We start from the raw sequence: 24,635 nt of genomic DNA on the forward strand, positions 1-24,635 counted from the left end.
TAATTAAAAGAATCTGAGTCTAATAAGTATTATTATTTATTTATTTATTTTATTTATTTATATATATATATATATATATATATATATTATATATGTATATATATATATATATATATATATTTCCTGCTTAATCTCTCGTTCCACACTCCAGTCCAGTTAGTGGCGGTAATGCACCGTTAAATGGTTTGCCAACCGCCATTAAACACCAGAAGAAGAAGAAGACTCCAGTCCAGTTAGTGGCGGTAATGCACCGTTAATGGTTTGCCAACCGCCAATGTCAATTAAATAGAATTATATAATATTCTGTAACTGCCAATAAACCCTCAAAAGAAGAAGCCGACTCTTATTTTGGCGCGGCGGCGTGACGTCATCGGCCTGCGTCTGTGATTCGCCAGAAGAAAGGTTTGTGTTTAAGGTTTAAATCGATTTAAACCGAGTTATCATATAGTACGTCCAAACTATTACATTATTATGATAAGGACGGCCTCTCTCTCTGGGATGTAGTGACAGAAAACAGTCTGCTTTTCGAAACTTGTGGAGTCAAAAGCTTGTCAAAATGATTGACTGTTTGAAAGAGTCTGAATGAGAACAACAAACAAACGCGTGAAACCTCGACTATTACAAACCAACAGCAGACGATTTGATCAGCGTGAACCTCCTGTGCGCTCAGCTTTCTTTTATTGATGTGTAGCGCTAGTTCCGAGCCTGTGTTTGTCTGATGAGGTAATTTAAGGTCACTCTCTCTCTCGGACTGAACTAGGAGCACTCAGAGATGTAGTTTATGTGTATTATTCTCTGTGACTGTGGTACAGATGTCGTTTATTAAAGAGGAGAGTGAAGACGCCAGGATTGATGAAGTGTTCAAACACGAAGAGACGGAGACTCGAGCAGGTTAGTTTCTGATCTCTGTTACAGAAGACTGTCATATCATAATTAAAGTGAGTTCATGCTCTCCTCGTGAGGACACACATGTTGATTTCTGTGATTAAATGCTTCAGTGTTTGCTGTTCATCATCATGTCATGTAATGCAGTGGGTCGAGTGTGTGTGTGTGTGTGTGTGTGTGTGTGTGTGTGTAACCGGTTATTACAGCTGCTGGATTCAACAAAAGGCTTATAAACGTCACAAAATAAGCCTGAGAAGTTATCAGAGGTGCTACAGTGCGTTCACGTATTTTCAGTGCATAGTGCGGATGCAAGTGGCTGTGCATGTATTTTTCAACTGGATAAGGTGGCTGTGCATGCTGTGTGTGTATTGTATCTTAAGGTTTTTCTTATATTTATGTTATATTCACTTTTTTTTCAAATTGCGTTTTTTCCACTTTAATGTTTCTCGTTTCCTTTTTAATGGTTAAATTAAATTTTAGTAATCAAAAAGCATGTCTAATTAATTAAAATCATGAAACCAATTTTACATCAATTTATTAAGAGTTTAACAAAACTGATGTTTAGGACCCTATGAAATGTTAAATTTTTTTCTCACCAAATGTTTTATCAAATTCTGTTTTAGCATGTCTAATTATTTTAATGGATACTTAATCAATTTTTTCTTAAAATAGCCTTATGAAATGGTCCCCCCTGTTACATATATACATATATACAATCTGTGTTGTATATTTACATTTTTCTGGTTATCAAATAAAGGCATAAAACATTCATTTCATTTATCTTTTACTTATTGAAAATTAAGCAAACTTTATTCTTTTGGTAAACAAAGTTTATTTTTCTGTCATGAAGTAGGTGCGATTCCACCTTGTTTTGACGTCTCGCTGGAGGCATTTTCGTTCCATTTATCTCGAGCTGGATATCTTGCATCTAGGAATATGCAAGTGGAGAATATCTGAAGTGTCCAACAATGTGTGTCCCACTTGAAACAGCATCACTCACACTGCATTGTGAAAGAAGTCCCTCGTTGACTACGAGCTGGATTTTATGCATAGCGTATTGCAGGGATCTCCAACCCTGATCCTGGAGAGCTACCATCCTGCAGACTTCAGTTCCAACCCTGCTCCAACACACCTGTCTCTAATTATCAAGTAGCCCTGAACACCTTGATTAGCTGCTTCAGGTGTGTTTGATTGGGGTTGGAGCTGAAATTTGCAGGACAGCAGCTCTCCAGGAGCAGGGTTGGAGACCCCTGGCGTATTGCTTTTCACGCTAGGCGTCTCTGATCGAGGGTCTATTTTTCGCCCGCACGCTAGGCGTCTCTGATCGAGGATCAATTTTTCGCCCGCACGCTAGGCGTCTCTGATCGATGATCTATTTTTCGCCCGCACGCTAGGTGTCTCTGATCGAGGATCTATTTTTCGCCCACACGCTAGGTGTCTCTGATCGAGGATCTATTTTTTCGCCCACACGCTAGGCGTCTCTGATCGAGGATCTATTTTTCGCCCGCACGCTAGGCGTCTCTGATCGAGGATCTATTTTTCGCCCGCACGCTAGGCGTCTCTGATCGAGGATCTATTTTTTCGCCCGCACGCTAGGTGGTCTCTGATCGAGGATCTATTTTTTCGCCCCGCACGCTAGGCGTCTCTGATCGAGGATCAATTTTTCGCCCGCACGCTAGGCGTCTCTGATCGAGGATCAATTTTTCGCCCGCACGCTAGGCGTCGCTGATCGAGGATCTTATTTTTCGCCCGCACGCTAGGCGTCTCTGATCGAGGATCTATTTTTCAGCCGCACGCTAGGCGTCTCTGATCGAGGATCTATATTTTTCGCCCGCACGCTAGCCGTCTCTGATCGAGGATCTATTTTTCGCCCACACGCTAGGCGTCTCTGATCGAGGATCTATTTTTCGCCCGCACGCTAGGCGTCTCTGATCGAGGATCTATTTTTCGCCCGCACGCTAGGCGTCTCTGATCGAGGATCCATTTTTTTTTTCGCCCGCACGCTAGGCGTCTCTGATCGAGGATCCATTTTTTTTCGCCCCGCACGCTAGGTGTCTCTGATCGAGGATCTATTTTTCGCCCGCACCCTAGGCCGTCGCTGATCGAGGATCTATTTTTCGCCCGCACGCTAGGCGTCTCTGATCGAGGATCTATTTTTCGCCCGCACGCTAGGTGTCTCTGATCGAGGATCTATTTTTCGCCCGCACGCTAGGCGTCTCTGATCGAGGATCTATTTTTCGCCCGCACGCTAGGTGTCTCCTGATCGAGGATCTATTTTTTTCGCCCGCACGCTAGGTGTCTCTGATCGAGGATCTATTTTTCGCCCGCACGCTAGGTGTCTCTGATCGAGGATCTATTTTTTTCGCCCGCACGCTAGGCGTCTCTGATCGAGGATCCATTTTCGCCCGCACGCTAGGCGTCTCTGATCGAGGATCTATTTTTCGCCCGCACGCTAGGTGTCTCTGATCGAGGATCTATTTTTCGCCCGCACGCTAGGCGTCTCTGATCGAGGATCCATTTTTCGCCCGCACGCTAGGTGTCTCTGATCGAGGATCTATTTTTCGCCCGCACGCTAGGCGTCTCTGATCGAGGATCTATTTTTCGCCCGCACGCTAGGCGTCTCTGATCGAGGATCCATTTTCGCCCGCACGCTAGGCGTCTCTGATCGAGGATCCATTTTTTCGCCCGCACGCTAGGCGTCTCTGATCGAGGATCCATTTTTCGCCCGCACGCTAGGCGTCTCTGATCGAGGATCTATTTTTTCGCCCGCACGCTAGGCGTCGCTGATCGAGGATCTATTTTTCGCCCGCACGCTAGGCGTCTCTGATCGAGGATCTATTTTTCGCCCGCACGCTAGGCGTCTCTGATCGAGGATCTATTTTTCGCCCGCACGCTAGGTGTCTCTGATCGAGGATCTATTTTTCGCCCACACGCTAGGCGTCTCTGATCGAGGATCTATTTTTCGCCCGCACGCTAGGCGTCTCTGATCGAGGATCTATTTTTCGCCCGCACGCTAGGCGTCTCTGATCGAGGCTCTATTTTTTCGCCCGCACGCTAGGCGTCTCTGATCGAGGATCTATTTTTCGCCCGCACGCTAGGCGTCGCTGATCGAGGATCTATTTTTCGCCCGCACGCTAGGCGTCTCTGATCGAGGATCAATTTTTCGCCCGCACGCTAGGCGTCTCTGATCGAGGATCAATTTTTCGCCCGCACGCTAGGCGTCTCTGATCGAGGATCTATTTTTCGCCCGCACGCTAGGCGTCTCTGATCGAGGATCTATTTTTCGCCCGCACGCTAGGCGTCTCTGATCGAGGATCCATTTTTCGCCCGCACGCTAGGCGTCTCTGATCGAGGATCCATTTTTTCGCCCGCACGCTAGGCGTCTCTGATCGAGGGTCTATTTTTCGCCCGCACGCTAGGCGTCTCTGATCGAGGATCCATTTTTTTCGCAACCGCACGCTAGGCGTGTCTGATCGAGGATCTATTTTTCGCCCGCACGCTAGGCGTCTCTGATCGAGGATCCGTTTTTCGCCCGCACGCTAGGCGTCTCTGATCGAGGGATCCGTTTTTCGCCCGCACGCTAGGCGTCTCTGATCGAGGATCTATTTTTCAGCCGCACGCTAGGCGTCGCTGATCGAGGATCTATTTTTCGCCCGCACGCTAGGCGCCGCTGATCGAGGATCTATTTTTCGCCCGCACGCTAGGTGGTATGCACTGCTGTGCTACTACAGGTATTTTTAACAATGCAACTCTTGTACAAAAAAGTTGTGCAGGCCCTTCAGCAATTGATGTATTTGAAAATAAATTACTGTTAAATTAAAATTAAAATAAAATAAACATGTAGTCTTATATCTAGGGATGCACTGAAATGAAAATGAAAACTGGACAGAATTTATATTAATAATGGTAACACTTTACAATAAGGTTTATTAGTTACTTTAGTTAACTAACTAAGAATTAACAATAGTTCTTCAGCATTTATTGTTCTTAGTTCATGTTAATGTCAACATTTACTAGTGCATTATTAAAATTAACAGTTGTGCTTGTTCACATTTAATGCACTCTGAATTAACATGAACTAACAGTGAACGACTGTATTCTCATTAACTAACATTAAGAAAGCTTAATAAATACTGTAATGTATTGTTCATTGTTTGTTCATGTTAGTTAATACATTAACTAATGGAACCTTATTGAAAAGTGTTACCCTTAATATTAAATATCAATATATTATTTTATTCACTTTTATGTAACAGAATCAGATATAAGTTGTTTGTTTTGGACTAATTATCCAAATAAGGGTATAGTCCTACAAAGCTATTATTATTAGAGCATCTGAGCAGAGCATATGCGTCACTGAGGCGGCCTTAAACCGCAGGAGATATTAGTTTTCATACAACTTGTTACACATTTTACTAGTTTAAGACTTTTTCCAAAATATAATTCCTGACTAAATGTATAATCAAGTGAAACATTATGAAGTTTCATTTACATCATCTCAATGTTTCACGTTTTTTTTTTCTTTCTTCTAACATATAACATAGACAGCAATACGATATAAAAGTAATATGAGGTATGTGCCAGGTATGTGATTAGTCGGGGAGCATTTACATCATCTCAATGTTTCACGTTTTTGAACCTGACCATGGTCTGCCATACTTTTTATTTGTGTTTTTTCTGTTAACTTTGACCCTAAGAACAAAACAATACTTGGGGGGTCTGCTCTGCCGGAAATATCGCGAAAAAAAATTGTGGCCCATGTTTAGAGTGTATGCAACCCTTTAGTTTTTATCACCCCAGAAAAATTGTGAAAAAAATTTTTTTTCCTCAAATCCCATGGTTTGGTAGGCTGTCATAATCTCATTCCCGATACACCGAACAACATGTGCCTGCAACATCCACTGAAAAAACTCTTAAAACACTTTCTACATGATGTTGCATCAATTTAATGCAAAAAAAAAATTAGACGTTGTTCTCACTTTTATTCCGGATATATTTTCATCTTTACTTCATTGGCAATCAACTATTCCCCAATTATGACATCATCAATATGTCATTCTTTTCACTCAACCGTATACTCTTCCACAGAAAAATCAAAAAAATCCAACCCAAATCAAGGATCTGTGATGATTTCACTAATATTTCAATCAGCAGGCTCAGAACCTCAATAAGAAATTGAATGCTACTCTCAGAAATGCCAAAAGACATCTGGATATTTACAATCAGCCCTTATACGCACACACTACATATCTAAGTATTTGAATGAGTTTGTTTGGAACACCAACCACGGTAACCACGGTTTACCAACTGACTTTCGAAGCTGCTTCATCATTGTCGGTGGTAATGACAGTGACTTTTAAGTGAATACCGGTAGGTCCTGGTCTCCCCAGCGTTTTGGGAAAAGAATGGTAATATGGATAAGTGTAATGATAATTACTGTAAAGGACCACAGCTAGTTTTCAAACAATATATTTCTGATGATTCCTCATCCCAGATGTATCCTGTAGCAGCAGGCATCATTCTCTACTAGTTTACTTCGCTAGCTTAGCCGTTTTAGCTAATTTCTGTGGTTCCTTTAAACGGCCATAACTCCTCACAGGATGGGGTAGGCTTACTTTTTTTTTTAAATGCTCAGAACAGTGGTTAATTTTCATTGACAACTATAATTTGTCATTATTTTCATCAACGACATTTTGTCGTTGACATAGACGAAAGTGTCAAATTTCCTTATAGTTGTCATCATTTAAAGCTGGTTTTTATTTAGTTATCGTCTGGTTTTCCGTCTGTTAAATTTTTTATGTTCACGGCAGTAAATCTGTGTCTGTACTGCCATGTTCACAACTTAAAATTATCAATATTAAGAGGTTATTAATAGATTGTTTTCTCTCCGGAGTATATCAATACGTTTGGAGTGAGGAATCATTAAATACCTTATCGAAAGCGGGTGTGGTCCTTGAAGTGTTTTTGCTGTCAGACAGAAAGTAAGGCCCCTTTTAAGGATAACGAAAGGCTGCACTAAACTTGTTAAATACTGAACAATACCAATGTTCTTAAGATGTAAACACACTATATATTATGGCATAGTTTTTTGTATATAGTAACTGTACAGTATATAGAGTGAGTGATTTGTCAAAAGCGAGTTTACTTGTAGTTCAACATCTAGATTTCTTTTTCCAACCTGAATGCACATATTCCATTTGCAGATTTGTTTTCGGATTCTGTTGGGTTTGCTGTGGAGGAAAAAGTTAGCGAGAAAGAAATGGCGCAGAGGATTGAAAGGACAGTAAAGAGGCGTGTAGTGGAGAGGAGAGTGGAGGCTTGAACAACGATATGAAGAGGAGAAAAGAGTGAAGAGGACAGGGGTGGACTGAACAGAGAGAAGACATAGTGGGAGGAAAAATGAAGGAGTATTAATGACCAGTAACGAAGATTGAAGTTGGAGAGGAGAGGATGGAGAGGAGTTTTGATTGAACGGAGAGAAGAAGAGGAAGAGGAGAAGAGTGGAGAGGATAAAGAGGAGAAGAGTGGAGAGGATAGAGAAGGAGAGAAGATTGGGAGAGAGGCTATGGCTTGAGACGTAAATAGATCAGTGAAGAGTCAGGAGTGGATTGAACAAGCGGGAGAGGATTGTATAAATAGAGGAATAGGAGTAAGAGGGGAGAAGAGGGAAAAGGAGAGGATTAAACCAAAGAGAATCGTGGAGGAAAAAGGAGAGGAGGAGGGGGAGAGGAGTGACGAGGAGGATAACAGGAGAGGAGTGATTTAATTGGAGACTAATAACGGATGGAGCCTGAGTTCTCAACCAAGCACTGGAGAGAAAATCTGCTCAGTACCAACTATACTGCTGCATAATATTCAGAAAACCCGACAGTGAGCTGGTCCTCTCATAAACTGACAAATCACGCTACCCTTCCTCCTAGATGCTGTAACCAACAGCAAGGATGATTCTCATACCGACTTGACATGCTCAAGCTCAATTGACTTTCTGGGGAGGACTCCTTTGTGGCACCCACATGTCGGCGACGTACACAAATCGGAAAACTGTTGACCAGAAGAGAAAAACAGTTGAAAACCAGAAGGCACTTCATTTGAAGCAGAACTTAAATCCTGAGCCAGACAACAGCAGCCTTATAAAAAAACAGTATGTCAATGCCACAAGCCCCTTCAAAAACACGAGGTAAGTGCTTCATTTTGTGGAGGCACGCACGCAGGGGAATAGTCCCCTCATTTTTGATCGCCACTATGACAACAGAATGCAGTATGGGAAAAAGACAAACAAACTTGAAGATGAAGAGATACTACACAAGATTCGGTCCTGATGGAAACGGTGTACTGATATATTGCTGAAGACTTCCGAACCACAAGGAATGCATGACAACATACCTGACAAGCGGCTTGCGTTCACAGGAACAAGACCTACTACTGCCACCACTCCATTGAGGGCCTGCACTCAACCAACTCATATCTTATCTTGGTCTATGAGCCCCTTTTCAAGGAGAATGCCATATTCTTCGTTCACGCTTTTGAGGGATGAATCCGTAAGCTTGGAAAAGCAATGAGTTCACCATGTTACCTCATTAGATGTCAATCCTTGAATTGCCCGCCTTGAAGGCACTAGAAGTAGGTGCATTGTAATGGATTTGTGCCACAGAACGGATGTTCTAGCCTGATTGCTCAGCAGAATGATGTTGGTTGCATGCTCTCAAAGTTTGAAGGAATTTAAGGGAAAACTGAAGAGTGCAGAGTAAGAAGAAGAAAGTGATGATGATTTGGACACCCGACATGACACCATATCTCTTCCACACACTGCAAAGCAGAATCGAAGGAGCTCCATGACCAACGTAACAGCCTGGAGGAGCAAGAGAAGCCAGAACATCTCAAAGCCAGTGGAAGTCCACCAGAATCCTGGAAGTATGACTGAAGACCCTTCACTGCAGCTAGAGATACATACCTGGAGGCTCCCGAAGAGTGGCTCTAACCTATAATAACCACCTGCATGGGGGCAAAAAATGATAACAAATGCATCTCCAAGATTAGGTGAGGACTGCCGTGTGAAAATGCATTCCTAAGCAGCAAGAACAGTCCTCAACCTTGCCCAGGATGTCTGCCAAGGCAGTTGCCAAGATCCCAACAACCGAAACACGTTGGGAACATCTTTGCACCTCCTTACGGGAAACCAGAAGCAAGTCAGAGACTGTATCACTGTTAAATAGATTTGGGAAACAGCAATCAGCTTACAAAGAAGCACAGAGATATAGTACAAACAATGGTCTAATGGCAGTTGACGAGGCTAGACAACTAGGGATGGTGCCTTCATACCAACGAACCTGAAGGTTTGGACGCGTTCACACTTTATGCATTTGATAACCCTTGACTTCCACGAGTACACAAAGGATGGACGAACACTGCATGGCACACACACATCCATTCCATTACAAGAATCCAGATGAAGACCCCACAATCCATTGGTGTAGTTTTACCTCTACTGAAAACCGCCAACCAGCCCTGGAATCTTCTCAGGCCTTTTCAGACCAAGGAAAGCCACCTCAGTCCTAAAGCATCGTCAAAAGATGTCGGCATCCCCTGGTTGGAGTTGAAACGAGAGCCTAAGCTTCCTGTGTGTCTAGCAGAACCTCTTGCCCACCTGAGCATCCCTCTGGCATTTAGTGCAGCGCTGCCCTATGTACTCTGGGAGGACCTGAAACCCAAGTTGTGCTGCTCCAACATGGAGTTCATTCCAAGCATTTCTCATCCCCAGAATACCATTCCTGCAACCAGGTGTGATCAGCTATGTTCCCTTCTTCCCCAGGTCCACCAACAACCCAGATGTGTTTGAACAGTCCTGTTTCAGCATCCTGCATGGATTTGTCGAGAAAACATGGTCAAGATTAGGCCAATCATCACATGTGAGCACGCATCTATGAGGTGGGTTCTGAGTATGCCTAACAAAAGAAGAACAAAGAGAAGTATGCCAAACTTATCTTGCACATGGTTGGCTTCCATATTGCTTCAGCATTTCCATTGGAGGCATTGTGGCATTTGATGCAGTCCACTGGAATCCGAAGACATCATGGTCGAAGCTGGATGTCTTTCTCCGTGGAACCACACAAAATCAGTCAGTGGGAAAGACTACTATGCAATGCTGCCAACGCCCACCACTATTGTGTATGCAGCCATGTTCTGCCCTACACTGGGGAAGCATTGCTCCAGATGGTTTGGTCGATTGAAGAGAAGGGCCTGAGTACATTGTGTGTGCTTTTAGCAACAATGTTTTCAGCTACTCCTATATGCCCTGTCCGAAAGAGTATGTAGAGAAGGCAACTTTCTGCGTGTGCGAAGGCAACTGATCAACTTAAAATCTGACCTGTTTTGATGTCGATTTTTGATGAAGCCACTACCTCACCTACCACAAAGTATGGCTATTGTACATGGATATGGTGATGATTCTTAGAACGGTTCGTCCTGCTGAGCGGTCGGTGTCTGTGTGGAGGGACACCTGGGCTGAAGGGAAAAGATTTTACCATACCTTGTGCCTGCTGGCCACTACAAGTATGTTATCCTGCCTCCCCACTACCTAGAAGGCTATGAGAAGCATTGCCTACACTGGCTCCAACATCTATAGGGAATTCCAGGAATGGGAATGTCACTGTACCGTCAAACAGAAGGACGGTTTCAATGGTGTCTGGACAGGACATGGCCCTTGAGAAAACCTACAACCGTGATGCCAAGACAAACCTCTTCACTGGCATCAGGTCAGCCGAGCCAGCTGCCATGGAGAAATACTTGAAAGCTCTTTTCCAGTTCTGACAGGCTGTGTGCAGAGCAGAACAGGCTATGGCACACCTGGATGGCAGAATGACACCAAACACCACAAGGACAAGGACTGTGCAAGGTGTCAAAGCGAGGCCCAGAAGTGTAAGGAAAATACAGTGTCATCAACAACAAGATGACACATCCTTTTCAACATGTGAATACCAGAGAGCTGATCACCATTCAACCGGCCACCTTCAAGCCTCACAACACTCTGGCTGATTTGATCTGTGCTCGTGAAATACGGTCTGGAGGCTCTGGCTGCAGCAAGAAGAACAGACAGTGAGAAAGTAGCCCCAATTAAAACTTTCAAACTTCACAGCATAGCCAAAAGACTCAATGGTTCCCAATGTATTATGGCATTCAAAGCCAAATGTCTATGAGGAGGAAGTGCATTTGTTGCGAACCTGTACTTTGTTCAGGACTTAGAGGGAAGACAGGAAGGTGGAAGGGTTTGGCCATGAATGGACAAGTTGCCCAGCCTCACCTGTTTTGAGCCAGATCCATTTTCCCTTGACCAAAGTTATGCAATGCGTAAAGGAAACCAGGCAGACGTACCTGGCTGCAATCAAAGACGCCCTTGCAGCTCATGGTGGGAAGTGGACAACTACTAACCGCCGTCCGACAAGCCCCCTGTATGTAAGGGTAGTAGATGCCATGGCATTCATTTCAACGTTACCAACATCGTTGGGAGCAGCACCTTCCATGAAATGCAAAGTAACAGTACCTGAGGTCAGCTCCTTGGAATCCTCCCAGACAAGTGTGATCTGCATCCACTTTGTGTTGGTGATCGATATGATGTCTCCCCTTGCGGAAAGTCTGAAAGGGTGAGGAACGGGAGACGAGGATGATGACCGCCCCCCAAAAAATGAAGGATGTACAAGCCACCTGATACTCCTCCATAAAAATACCTGATGAAGGATTCATTCACATCCACTGAATAAAGCTAATCGGTTTGAACTACATGGGGGAAGCATGGGCAGTCTCAGAACACGTCCACTTCCTGCAGGCTGCCACACTTATTCTTGGAGGAATCTTTTGTGATCCTGGTCGCACTGTTCCCTCTTGTCAGCAGATTGTCAGTTGATCTTCCAGAAACTTTCCCTGTGAGAAACATGAGGAGGCAGATACCAGGAGTTTTGCTCACATTGCCTAACTCAGATACAATTCTACATCCAAAAACGGGCTGTAGTGGTAGCAACTGACCAAAGATGTGATTCATGATGTTTCATGTACTACTCACACACATGGATGGGCTGCAGGAGCTGTGGTTAAAGACGATGGATTCTTTCTACCTGTTTCAGGCATCCCAGAAGTTCTGGCGGGAAAGTATGATGTTTGCAGCATCAGATCTTACATCCTATCCCTCCTCAAGCACATACATACTTACCGGATGTGACACAGTGAGCTATCTGTACAGAAGACGGAAAAAGGGCGGGGTCCTACACAACTGCCTATTTAAACACCATGACAGACCTTCTGCCGCTGTGCAGGTACGGTGACCCTGAGGAAAGCCTGGGTGTCAGTCATAGAGGTATTACCAACACAGCACGGCGATACATGTTGTCACTCTATGACAGGAGTGGATTTTGGTTGGTAACTCTAGATGCACTTGGCGAGCCCATCTCTTTGTGGAGCATCAAAGGAGACATGCGGTGCCTTCCACAACTGAAGACGCCTCCCTATTACACCCTTACCGTCGCCGAGCCCTGCCTCCAGTTGGCCTTTGGGTAAGCGGAGCACCCATGGTTCAGCCCACCTACCCAGCTGCCCACTGATTTTGGTAGACTAAATTGTCAATCGGCAAATGGTGGTGCAACCATGATGCTGCAAGAGGCAAAACCTTCTGAACTCCAAACACAGCCAATACTTGCCGTGCGGCAAGAAAAGGCATGTGTGCCCGAATATGCTCCTGTGCAAGAGCCAATGTGGAAGTGTGGCATTGTCATGTCCTCTGCAACCGGGACCGCCACAGATGTTCAAGGATTGAACTTGTGCTTGAAGATAGGGACACGTAAGCAGGCCGCGTGTGTGTGTCTCCTCAGGTGGTGAGGGTGAAGTGTCTGTCCCCAGAGCAAGTATCTTGCAGTGTGCCACCCTCCTGATATCTGCACCTCACAGGGCCTGCACCTAGTTTATTAAGTTATTTAAATTTTTTTTTCGTTCAAGTAAGTAATAGTTGTCCCATGTGGGCAATAAAATTAATGAAAGGACGTTTGCGGCAGATATTTCGCTTGTGTGACACATTTCTCATTGGGGAACAGGGTTTTGGGTTGAAATTAAAAAGTATGCCTAGGCCATGATGCTTAATATGTGCCCATTAACTTAAAAACCATTGTCTAAATATCCCGCATGTCTTTTTGGAATTTGAGAGTAGCATTCACTTCTAATTGAGGTGGCTACCTCCTGCTGATGAACTATTATGAATAATCATCACAGATCCATTGTGTTTCCATTGCAATGCAGGTGGCGCGATGGCGTGCGCGGCCCACACAGCGGCTTCTCTCTGTCCCGACAGAACTTTGTTTTCGTGTTTTTTCGTCTTGTGCGTCCGCAGTGTTTTTGGGGGCAACGTGTCGTCACGTCTACCTGTCTGTAAGCGCAAATACAGTCGCAGAGTTTCTGCTTCGATGTTCCGGCAGAACCGCATTTTTACATTAAACCTCCGCGCAAGCCAGACACAGCTGCGGGATCCTTCTCTGAATGCTACGGAGGCCTTCCACCATCATCCGACCCCCACCTAACTGCATCTCGCCCGCAGCGGAGGCGCCACAACGCGGCGTAGAGAGAAGCGAAGAGGGGGAAGCGCGGAGGTATCCGGGTCTAGGCTAACGGCTACCCCACACAAGCCATCTGTCCCCACCATCGTGACTGGCCTAACGCTACGCCGTTGACACATAAACTTGACTACCATTTCGTTTACTACGCTCAACTCAGAGGACGGTAAGAGACTGTTGTGGTTTTGTGTTCAACGGAAACATGGCTCCGCAACATCGTTCCAGATGGCGCTATTCAGCCTTCGACCAGCTACGTGCTATCGAAGCGGACAGAGCTCTTCGTCGCGGGAGGAACAACCCCGCGGCGGCCGGGCTTTGTGTTTACAGCATCAATGACGCCGTGGTGCCGCGATACTGTTGTGATCAGCAAACACTGCTCCACCCTGGTGGAGTTTATGATTATTTGTTTCTAAGTGCCGGCCGTTTCTAATCGGCCGAGGGAATATACTGCTGTATGAGGGGGGGATGACTGCGCATTTCAGGTAGAAAAAAAAAAAAAAAAAAAAAAACAGTTCCCCCCTTCAACATCACAAGCAACAGGACCGACGCACTTAATGAACTGTATCCAACACAATCAGTGATGCAGCAGACAGCACACCCGGCTGCGTTTCTCATCATAGCTGGGATTTCACCATGCTGACCTTAAGAGTGTGTTTCCAAAAATACACGCAGCACAGCAACTTTCCAACACGGAGGTAATAACATTGTTTTGGACTTTGGTGTTACCAACCACACAGAGAGAGCTTACAAAGCCCTCCGCTCCTCGCCCCACCTCGAGCCTCAGATCACATCACTGGATTGCATGCTAATAGGCCTGCATACAGACCACTCAAATTCGTTAGAAAGTCAGGGCCTAAACAGTTTACCAAACAGATTCAGTGTGAGCCAGTAAAGGATCACAGAAGATTGCTATCAGGGACTGCTTCACCACAACTGACTGGGACAATGCTTTCAAAACAGAAAGCTGCCACATGGCATAAACACTCACTGACCTCCAGGAGTACTCGGAGACTCAAAGTCTGTTAGCTGAGCTACATCAATCCGCTAAGTAATGTATTGTAGGATGTAACTATCCACACAAAACTGACATCACTTGTCCGGCGGCCAACCAGGAAGGGGCCAGCTGGATGACAGGGGGAAGGTCTACACGAACTCCCTTCAGATACGGGAAATGCTAGCCCTTCAGAGGCTGGAGATGAGGGGTGGCCCTGAGAACAGCCAGGGCCCACCTATCCCGCGGCATCAGAGAGGCTAAGATAGCTAAGAGCCAGCACTCCAGGAGGAGGCTCACCAATTCAGTAACAGTAGAGACCACTAGGACGGGTGTGGCAGGGGATACAGAGACATTACGGATACAAGCCCCCCCCAGCGGACCTGTGACAAACACATCTCTCTTGACTGAACGGCTGACCACCTTCTTCGCGGCGCTTTGAGCAACAACAACAAGCACCACTGCACAGAAGACTCCACCTCCTCCCGGCGACCAGGTGATGATCTCTGACCCCCTGACAGTGTGAGGAGATCCTTCGGCAGATATCAATGCCCGCAACCCCCCGGGTACCTTACACATCCCCTGGGCGTGTACTGAAAGACTGGCAGCCAGGAATCACTGATGTCCTTCACGGGACATTTTTACACATCGTCACTGAGTCGGTGCTGTTATTCCCACCTGCTTTTAAAACTACCACGATCATCCCAGCTCCGAAGAAGGCCCATCTCCATCCTGCTTCAATGACTACCGTCCTGTTGCACGTTACCCCGCATCCTCATGAATGCTTTGCACTGCTCAGTCCATGGCACCACATCAAGTCTGCCCTCCCCCCCCGGTCCCTGGACCCATTCCAGTTTGCATTCGTTTCCAACCGGTCGAGCCGATGATGCCATCTCCACTACCGTCCACGTCAGCACTCACCATCTGGAAAAAAAGACTCTTATGTCGAATGCTGTTCATAGACTCCAGGGTCAGCATTCACACCATCATCCTCAACAGCTCATTCACAAACTGTCGCGAGCTGGGTGCTCAACACTTCGCTGTGCAACCTGGGGCTGTTGGACTTTCTGACTGGATAGACCTCATGCGTACGGGTCGGCAGCAACACATCCAGCACCATCACACTGAACACTGGGCCCGCCCCCAAGATGTGTAGCTGACCCCCTCTCCTCTTTCACTCTCCCTGACCCATGACTGCAACACCCGTCCACACAGCTCCACCTCTTCATTAAGTTTGCGGATGACACTACTGTGGTGGGTCGTCATTAGCAACAGAGATTATACAACCTACAGGAGCGAGGTAGACCGCCTGGCCGGGTGGTGCAGTGACAACAATCTCTCTCTGAACGTGGGAAGACGAGTGAATTTGTTGTTGACTTCAGGAGAGCGCACACTCAGCATGTTCCATCTGGACCATCACGGTGGCGACTGTGGAGAGAGTGAGCAGCCACCAAGTTCCTGGGTGGCACATCAAGAGGACCTCTCCTTGGACCGACAACACCGCAGCACGTGGCCAGAAATCACAGCAGCGTCTCTACGATCCTCCGCAAACACTGAGGAGAGCCAGAGCCCCACCACCCATCATGTACACATTCTACAGAGGCAACCATCGTGAGCAACATCCTGAGAGCTGCATCACTGTGGTTGGGTATGGCTCCTGCAACGGCGTCCTGGCCGAAGACTCGAACAACGCATAGTGAGAGCAGCTGAGAAGCTCATTGGTGTCTCTCTTCCCTCCCTCCAGGACATTTATGGAACACGTCTCACCCGCAAAGCCCTCTGCATCACAGGTGATCCCACTAACTCCGTCACACAGCTTCTTCAGTCTGCTGCCATCAGGGAGGAAGGCTGTGGAGTCTCCAGGCCAGGGACCAGCAGACTGAAGGACAGCTTCATCCACCAGGCTGTCAGGAAGCTGAACTCCCTCCCGAACCTGCCCCCCCTCCCCTCTTCTTCCCCAGGCACCACTGAACTATGAACCCCCCCCCCCCCCCCACACACACTAATTATACTGATGACATGCACGCGTCAACTTGTGCAGCAATTGGTCCTGCTCACTCACCGCTCACTACCTCTTTCGGCATGGAACTACCTCATCAGTCAGTTAAATAACTGCTCTTGGTCACTTGTCACTTGTCACTTTTATATCAGACTTAAGATATTTTTAATAAGTGATTTTTTTGCACTAAAAATCTTTTAACTCTGTTTGTTCACTTCATTGATTTGCACTATATCTGTCATTTACTACCTTGCGCTGCTTTATTTAACTTTATTTTTACATTGTATTTTTTTATTATATGTCTTTTATATGTCTTTTTTTTTTTTTTGTTTTTTTTTTTTTTTTTTTTTTTTTTTTTTTTTTTTTTTTTTTTTTTTTTTTATAAATCCCTTATGTATAATTGTACAAATACATTTATATTTGATCTAGTGTATTTTTTTTTAGGGCTTTAATGTTAATGTTATCTGTATGCACCGGAGACTGAGAGTAACGCAATTCTCGATTCTCTTATGTATGTATGTACATGTGGAACATTGACAATAAAGCAGACTGAACTTGAACTTGAACTTGATTTGGTTGGATTTTTATGACTTTTTTTTCTGGTGGAATGAGTATACTGTTTGGTGAAAAGAATTTATGACATATTGACTGATGTCATAACTTGGGGGAATAGTTGATTGCCAATGAAGTAAAGATGAAAATATTGGAAAAAAGTGAGGAAAACGCCTACTTTTTTTGCATTAAATTGATGGCAAAATCATGTAGAAATGTGTTTTAAGAGTTATTTTTTCAGTGGATGTTGTCAGCACATGTGTTCTGTGTATCTGGAATGCATTTATTGACAGCCTACCAAACCCACTGAGGATTTGAGGAAAAAAAATTTTTTCAACATTTTTCTGATAAAAAATAAAGGGTGCATACACTAAAATGGCCACAATTTTTTTTCGCGATATTTCCTGCAGAGCAGACCCTTCAATTATTGGTTCTTAGGGTCAAAGTTAACAGAAAGAAAACAAATAAAAAGTATGGCAGACCATGTCAGGTTCAACCTATTTTTGAGACTTTGGCTCCCCGACTAGATGTTCATTTATATATTTCAACATGACACAATACCATTCAAAACTTTTGAACAGTAAGATTTTTAATGTTTTGTGTAAGAATTCTCTTCTGCTGACCAAGCCGCATTTATTTGATCCAAAGTACAGAAAGTTGCATTTGCTAAAGCAGTAATATTGTGAAATATTTTTACTATTTTAAATAACTGCTTTCTATTTTGAATATATTTTAAAATTTAATTTATTCCTGTGATCAAAGCTAAATTTTCAGCATCATTACTCCAGTCTTACTCCAAGTGTAACAATATACACTATACCATTCAAAAGCTGGGAGTCAGTATATAGAAATTAAAACTTTTATTTGGCACAAAAGTTATGATAAATATAATAATCATGTTACAAACGATGATACTTCTTGCTGTTCTTTCATTAATAAAAAAAAAAAAAAAAAAAAAGGCTTTGAAAGTCAGCTTTGAAAGTCAGCTTTGATTGTTCCTAATAAACTGTTTAACTGCACTCACAAGTGAATCTCAAATTATTTTGTGGGATAATTAAATATATTCTAAATAAACTACAAACATAAAAATTTGTCCTCACATTCTTTCTTGTAACTCTTCCCTCTCGGTCACTCACCTGCCTGAAAGGCTCACTATGCAGCTCATTATGTGGGTCTTTGTCTTCTCAGGTGTGAATCACACAAATATTTATGGTCAGTCACGCCTACTCACATATGCCCTTTTCGAACAACAAAAAGTGTCTTAGAAAAATTAAATCAATCTATTGGTTTCCTGTGAGCGAGTAAACAAGAGGATTTTCACATCATTTTGAAGCAAAATTTCTAGGCTCAAGGGTCCATGTTTGGACAGTCTTTGAACAAATTTTCTCTAGGTGTTTTATGACATTATTTCAGTGACTTCAAAATCGTAATTTTTCACTAACCACGCAATAACCCGTGGTTTTCCCACGCATAAAAGTTGTTTATATAAATGCTATTTAATGTACATGATTGCATATTTGTTGGGATGATTTAAAAAAAGTTGGGACACTATACAAATTGTGAATAAAAACAGAATGCAATGATGTGGTCATTCAGAATACCACATAGGATACACATCAAATGCTTAACTGAGGAAAATGTATCATTTTAAGGGAAAAATAAGTTGATTTTAAATTTCATGGCATCAACACATCTCAAAAAGGTTGGGGCAAGGCCATGGTTTACCACTGTGTGGCATCCCCTCTTCTTTTTTATCACAGTCTGCAAACGTCTGGGGACTGAGGGAGACAAGTTGCTCAAGTTTAGGAATAGGAATGTTGGTCCCCCATTCTTGTCTAATACAGGCTTCTAGTTGCTCAACTGTCTTAGGTCTTCTTTGTCGCATCTTTCCTCTTTATGATGCCCAATGTTTTCTATGCGTGAAAGATCTGGACTGCAGGCTGGACATTTCAGTACCCGGATCCTTCTTCTTCTACGCAGCCATGATGTTGTGAATTGATGCCAGTATTGTGGTCTGCATTGTCATGTTGGAAAATGCAAGGTCTTCCCTGAAAGAGACGACGTCTGGATGGGAGCATATGTTGTTCTAGAAACTGTGATATACCTTTCAGCATTAATGGTGCCTTTCCAGATGTGTAAGCTGCCCATGCCACATGCACTCATGCAACCCATACCATCAGAGAGGCCGGCTTCTGAACTGAGCGCTGATAAACAACTTGGGTTGTCCTTGTCCTCTTTAAGTCCGGATGACATGGCGTCCCAGTTTTCCAAAAAGAACATCAAATTTTGATTCGTCTGACCACAGAACAGTTTTCCACTTTCCCACAGTCCATTTTAAATGAGCCTTGGCCCAGAGAAAACACCTGCGCTTATGGATCATGTTTAGATATGGCTTCTTTTTTGACCTATAGTTTTTAGCCGGCAACGGCGAATGGCACGGTGGATTGTGTTCACCCAAAATGTTTTCTGGAAGTATTCCTGAGCCCATGTTGTGATTTCCATTACAGTAGCATTCCTGTATGTGAGGCAGTGCTGTCTAAGGGCCCCGAAGATCACGGGCATCCAGTATGGTTTTCCGGCCTTGACCCTTACGCACAGAGATTGTTCCAGATTCTCTGAATCGTAGGATGATATTATGCACTGTAGATGATGTTGATAACTTCAAACTCTTTGCAATTTTTCTCTGAGAAACTAATTTCTGATATTGCTCCACTATTTTTCGCCACAGCATTGGGGGAATTGGTGATCCTCTGCCCATCTTGACTTCTGAGAGACACTGCCACTTTGAGGCGCTCTTTTTATACCCAATCATGTTGCCAATTGACCTAATAATTTTCAGTCAGAAAATCTGGGCTTTTTTTTATTTTATTTTTTAGCTAACTTAGTTGTTATTCTTGGCTTTAAAATTCAAAATCCCTGTAAAATTACATATGTACACAGTTTAGATTAAATGAAAGTATAGTCAAATTTTTTTAATTAGCATGTTTTTGTATTTTGCTTTGGTACCGATATTGGTACCAAGAATCGTGGATTTTCACTGGTATTGGTACCTAATACTGAATTTTGGTACCGTGACCACACTACTCCCTAATATCTTTTAACATGCACTGCAACGGCTGCACTGTTTTAACTCTATTTATTTATTTATTTATTTATTTATTTAAAATAAACTTGAAGCTTGATATTATTCATGTCTTCCTTTGTGTTCCTACCTGTATTTCACAAACCCCTTGACCAAAAGCATCCCCTCCCTGTTTAAGAATGCTCAGATACAAATGACAGCAAACACTCAACATCCATTTTCTTCCGGATTCCTTTTCCTCGCCACTCATTTTCAAAGCTGCTGTTCTTGCACCACCACTCGCCCATTTGTGCAAGAGCAGCTGCTCTGGGCTGGTGATCTAAAGCTCAAATCTTATTGGACGGTCTGTTTCTTCGTGGAGTGACGCTTGGAAAAAAAATGCTCCTTGAGAATGATCGCGCCTGGTGTGAATAGCCCCATAGGGATCTATTGTTTCCATTCAAAAGCTTCATCGCACCAAATTTTTTTTCACGTTCAGTGTGAAAAGCCCTTAAGAAATTACTCGTTATCCAGCTTTTATATCAACTATGCATTCCATTATTTTTTTCAAATTGGTAAGTTTCACCGGACCGCAAAGAAATATAGAGCTGAGTATCATCAGCATAACAGTGAAAGCTAACACCGTTTTTCCTGGTGATATCTCCCAAGGGTAACATGTTAAAGCGTGAAGAGTAACAGCCCTAGTACTGAGCCTTGAGGTACTCCATACTGCACTTGTGATCGATATAATACCTCTTCATTCACTGCTACGAATTGATGGCGGTACGATTTAAACCATGCTAATACACTTCCATTAATGCCAACAAAGTTTTCTAGTCTATTCAAGAAAATGTTGTGGTCAATAGTGTCGAACACAGCGCTAAGATCCAATAGCACTAATAGAGAGATACATCCATTATCACATGATAAGAGCAGGTCATTTGTAACTCTAAGGAGAGCAGTCTCAGTACTATGATACGGTCTAAATCCTGACTGGAAATCCTCACAGATACCATTTTTCTCTAAGAAGGAATATAATTGTGAGGATACTACCTTTTCTAGTATCTTGGACAGAAAAGGGAGATTCGAGATCGGTCTGTAATTAACTAGTTATTTGGGGTCAAGTTGTTTTTTTTTGATGAGTGGTTTAATAACAGCCAGATTGAAGTTTGAAGGTTTATCCTAATGACAATGAGGAATTAATAATAGTCAGAAGAGAATCTATGATTTCTGGAAGCACCTTTTTTAGGAGCTTAGGTGGAATAGGGTCTAACAAACATACATGTTGTTGGTTTAGATGATTTAACAAGTTTATACAATTATTCCTCTCCTATAGTAGAGAATGAGTGGAATTGTTCCTCAGGCACACTAGCTGATGCAATACTATAGCTGACGGCTACATGGTTACATAAAGATGTAATGATGTAAAGATTTATTTATTTTTAAACAGATTCTGTTTCTAATATATTAGACATGACATATGGTAGATTTGTAATTAATAATAATTAACCAGTTCCCCTGGGCAATGTCAAATAGTTGACTTTTGAATTAAGAGGTTATTAGATTAAAAGTAACAACTTTTCTAAGTAAGGGACCCCTTTCCCTCAGCCATTAGACTTTTAAACAGGTGTTACTGCTGCTGCTATTATTATCATAAGTTGCATTCAATGTGCACGCTACCATAAGTCAAATATTGCAACATAAGCAGTAATGTTGCTGCTGCTATTATTACCTGCTGCTCAATTTGAACGTTGCTTTATATAGTTTTTGCCACGAGTATTGCTGCAAAAATACATTGAACACTTTGCACATACATAGTTATATGTTACTGCTAGCTGCTATTTCTATCCTGCTACAGCTGTTTGTGTGTGTGTGAGGTTTTTTTATTCTTTACATAGTTTTTGCACTTTTTTGGTATTCATTTTGGACAGCAAAGAAAGAATTTCATTGTACAGTGAAACTTGTTTTTCATTACTGTGCATATGACAATTAACACACTGATTCTTGAATCTACTAACTATGGGGCACATTGTACATTATTTTTAAATTTTGATTATCTATGTTGATTTTGATTCTTTAAATGTATACAAATGTTTTCATTAAACTGGGGTAAACCTTTATTTGTCTTTTTGCCTTAGACATGATGCTGCTGAAAGAGGAATGTGAAGTACTGAATCAAACAGAAGAGAAAGTTCAAAATAAGAATCATTTCAAAACTGGAGGGAACTCTTTTAGGTGCTCACAGACTGAAAAGACTTCTTCACGAGAAACAACTCGGAAGACACTGACTAGGGGTTATTTCACCTGTTTTGAGTGCGGGATGAATTTCATTCACCCTGAAAGCCTTAGAATCCACATGGGAATCCACAGTGGAGAGAATCCTTACACCTGCCAACACTGTGGTCAGGGTTTCAGTAAACATGAAAGCCTTAGAGCCCACATGGTTCCTCCACAATGAAGAGAAGGGTTTTACCTGCCAACAGTGTGGAAAGAGTTTTCAGTGAACATGAAAGCCTTCAAGTACACATGAGAATCCACAATGAAGAGGATCCTTACACCTGCCAACAGTGTGGAAAGAGTTATGCTCAAACTGCAAGCCTGAAAGTACACATGAGAATTCACACCGGAGAGAGAGATTTTACCTGCCAAGAGTGTGGAAAGAGTTTCATTCGAAAACCAAACCCTTAAAAATCACATGATAGTTCACACTGGACCGAAGCCTTTTGCATGCCAACAATGTGAAAAGAGTTTCTTAACAGAACTAAACCTTGAGTATCACATGAAACAAACACACATGCTAGAGAAACCGTTTGAATGCGATCAGTGTGGAAAGAGATTTCTTCGTAAAATAAGCATTAATAACCACTTGAAGATTCACTCGGAAGAAAAACTGCTTTGTGTGTCAACAGTGCGGAAAACGTTTTGCTGACAAAGCACATCTTAAAATTCACATGAGACTTCACACTGGAGAAAAGCCTTACCCTTGCACTCAGTGTGGGAAAGAGTTTCACATATAAAAAAGCTCTCGAGTCCCACATGATAAGTCACACTGGAAAGAGCCGTTTCACCTGCAAACTGTGCGGGAGGGTCTTCACAAACAAGGTTGGCTTAATGTATCACATGAACCTTCACACCGGAGAGAAGCCGTTCTCCTGCGATCAGTGTGGAAAGAGTTTCATTTGTAAATCAAGCCTCAATGACCACTTGAAGATTCACTCGGGAGAGAACTGTTTGGGATGTCAACAGTGCGGAAGAAGTTTCACTGAAAAACGCAGTCTTAAAATCCACATGAGACTTCACACTGGAGAGAAGCCTTACACTTGCACTCAGTGTGGAAAGAGTTTCACATATAAAACAGCTCTTGACTCCCACATGAGACTTCACACTGGAGAGAAGCCTTACTCGTGCACTCAGTGTGGAAAGTGTTTCACCTATAAAACAGCTCTTGACTCCCACATGACTAAGTCACACTGGAAAAAAGCCCTTTCACCTGCAAACTGTGCGGGAAGGTCTTCGCATGCAAAGTCAGCCTCATGTATCACATAAATGTTCACACCGGAGAGAAGCCGTTCGCCTGCGATCAGTGTGGAAAGAGTTTCGCAGGTAAAGGTACCCTTGAGAGACACATGAGGATTCACTCGAAAGAGAAAAGGTTTTATGTAACGAGTGTGAAATGACTTTCCATAAAATTATTGGCCCTAGGAGGCACAGGAGAATTCACTCCTGAGTGGAACCTCTTAAATGCGACCTGTGTAGAAGGATTTGCCGAATGGAGCTTTGGTATCGGAGATGCCTGAAACACCATTAGCAAACGCATTTTGGAAAGAAACTGCAGTGCTCTGAGTGTGGCAAGAGCTTCAGAAAAGGAGCTATTTTTCACCAATCATCTGTGCTTTCACTCTGGACAAAGGCCATTTAAATGGGATTTTTTTTTTTTTTTGCCATTGCACATATGATACAGATACATATGAAAACTTGTGCTTATGTGAAGCCGTATTTGTGTTTAGTGTGTGGAAAGAGTTTCAAATGGCCTAGCAATCTGAAATGGCCACAAGAAAATATAAATTTAGGCTACGTTCTCACCACAGGTGAATGTGGCCCAGATTTGATTTTTTCAGGTCCGATGTAGAAAGTTTTTTTGGCCAGGCTGTTGAAGTGACCTTTAAATGTGGCCCATATCAGATGGTCAACTGATTTGGTGATGTTCATTTGTTTTAATTGCGTCCTTCATGCCATTATAGTTTGTCTGGAGCCTTTTTATTTTCTTTTGTCATGTACATATGAACACTTGTGGCCAGGCTTGGCCATCACCTTTGCTATAGTTTTTAAACATTTAAAAACTCTAATTGTATTGAAGCATCACTTTCATTCCATATATTGATAAATCTGAATAAAAATCCTGTCTTGCTGTGAAATGCTGCAATTAATGAACAATTCTAAATAAGAGGACATACAATGAATGCAATTATGCATTATTTAATGTTTGAGGAGAGAATGCACTTAAATGCAAACTTTTTTAAATATGGGACTGAATGTGGCTACAGGGGACATCTGGAGCGT

General features: G+C 43.1%; 1 pseudogene; it reads left to right on the forward strand.

Annotated features, from left to right (window-relative positions):
- The first annotated feature begins 365 nt into the window (after positions 1-365).
- Positions 366-23,857, forward strand: LOC122142811 (annotated as a pseudogene).
- The last annotated feature ends 778 nt before the right edge of the window (positions 23,858-24,635 follow it).

The sequence above is a fragment of the Cyprinus carpio genome, unplaced genomic scaffold, assembly GCF_018340385.1.
Source record: "Cyprinus carpio isolate SPL01 unplaced genomic scaffold, ASM1834038v1 S000000169, whole genome shotgun sequence".
Lineage (NCBI taxonomy): Eukaryota > Metazoa > Chordata > Actinopteri > Cypriniformes > Cyprinidae > Cyprinus > Cyprinus carpio.